The sequence below is a fragment of the Myotis lucifugus genome, unplaced genomic scaffold (genome assembly GCF_000147115.1).
Source record: "Myotis lucifugus unplaced genomic scaffold, Myoluc2.0 scaffold_132, whole genome shotgun sequence".
NCBI lineage: Eukaryota > Metazoa > Chordata > Mammalia > Chiroptera > Vespertilionidae > Myotis > Myotis lucifugus.
The window spans coordinates 2,572,598-2,574,708 of record NW_005871180.1 but is presented as its reverse complement, the minus strand read 5'-3'; positions in this window follow the sequence as shown (position 1 = coordinate 2,574,708).

Here is a 2,111-nt window from a genome sequence, read left to right as displayed (position 1 = left end):
AGAGAGGTTATATTATTTCAGGCTTGGGAAAGACAGGCCCTCTCTCAACTAACCAATCAACTTCCTAATCTTTCTGAGCTTGCATTGGACCCTCCCCCTATCAATCCATCTCCTAGCTCTTCCAGGGTTGTGTCGCTTATCCAATCTGATCCTTTTCCCAGGCTAGACAGAGAGGCCTTTATGGCCGTCATCTTAGCTTCTACTGCACATACCTCATAGTAGAAGCACCTTCCCCTGCATCACCTTGACTTTTACTGCTCATGTGCTTACCTCCCCAAGTAATGATCCTTTGTGCCTGCTTTGGGGGATTAGGTCCTGAGGGTGGAGAATGCCCTGGAGGTTGTGTGAAGCTGTAACTTCCTAGTGAAGCAAGCAGGCTCAGTACCCGATTCAGCTCCCTAGTTTATTATCTACTAGAGGCCCGTTGCACGAAGAGATTCGTGCACTAGGCCTTCCTTCCCCTGGCTGCCGGCACCGGTTTTCCTCTGGCACCCGGGACCCAGGCCTTCGCTCTGGCCACAGCGGAGAAGCCAAGCCTCTTCAGTCTACAGTCACCTTCAGTCTTCGCTCAGCGCCTGCATATGCAAATTAACCGCCATCTTTGTTGGGTTAATTTGCATACTCATCCTGATTGACTGCTGGGTGTGGCAGAGTGACACCAATTTGCATGTTTCTCTTTTATTAGTGTAGATCAGGGGTGGGCAAACTTTTTGACTCGAGGGCCACAATGGGTTCTTAAACTGGACCGGAGGGCCGGAACAAAAGCATGGATGGAGTGTTTGTGTGAACTAATATAAATTCAAAGTAAACATCATTACATAAAAGGGTACAGTCTTTTTTTTTTTTTTAGTTTTATTCATTTCAAACGGGCCGGATCCAGCCCGCCGGCCGTAGTTTGCCCACGGCTGGTGTAGATAATAATAAAAGCATAATATGCTAATTAGACCAGACATCCTTCCTGACGACCTTTTGGACGAAGCCAGGAATGCGAGGGAAGGAAGCCAGGGTCCCGGGTGCCAGAGGAAAGCTGGTGCCAGCAGCCAGGGGAAGGAAGGCCTACTCTTACACGAATTTTGTGCATCGGGCCTCTAGTATTTAATAATGTCTATTCCCTTTGCTTCCTTCCTTCATTAATATCTAGCTATCTAAGCTAACAAAAACTTCAGTTTAATGCTGCATAACAAATTGTAACTCTTGTTTACTGCTTTTTGTGGTAACCCCCCATCACTGCTCTCCCCCACATTTTTCTTTCTTTTGTCTTTTGTCTTTAGCAGAAGATGATATTTAAGCTGAAGTTCTAAGCTCTCTGAGAGTTACTCACTTTTCCTGGATATGTGCTATATGTACATGACATATCCATGTTAATAAACTTCTGTTTGTTCTTCTCTTATTAACTTGTCTTTTACAGGAGTCTCAGCCAAGAACTCAGAGTGTAGAGGAAATATTATTTTTCCTCCCGTGCACTATCTATCTATCTATCTATCTATCTATCTATCTATTAATCTGTCTCCCTAACCACTCAAAGACCTTAAAGCAATCTTAAACCAGTGGCAATGAGCATGCTTAGTACCCCGATTTTGTGTTCTAAATACCATCTCTCACTAAATAGAAGCAAGACTTCTTGGAGAAATAGCCAATTCCAAGTCTGAGGCAGAGGGTAGATGGTAAGGCTGAAATAAGTGCTACCATATGCTGTGTCCTGATAAAGTAGAATTCAAGATTTTTCCTAGGAATACTACGCTGCGATAAAAAAGAAGGAGTTCTTACCATTTGCAACAGCATGGATGGAACTGGAGAGCATTATGCTAAGTGAAATAAGCCAGTCAGAGAGAAAAGTGACTCGAGAAACCAAGATGGCGGCATAGGTAAACACCGGAAATTGCTGCCTCTCATAACCACTTCAAAAATACAACTAAAAGACAAAACGGACATCATCCAGAACCACAGGAAGGCTGGCTGAGTGGAAATTCTACAACTAGAAGGAAAGAGAAAAGCACACTGAGACTCAGAGGAGGTGTGGAAGTAAACTGCAGAGGTACGGAGGCCCACGTGGAAAGGGCTGGCAACTGAGGACGCAGTTGTCTTTTTCAATAGGGAGGGAGTCTCAAGCT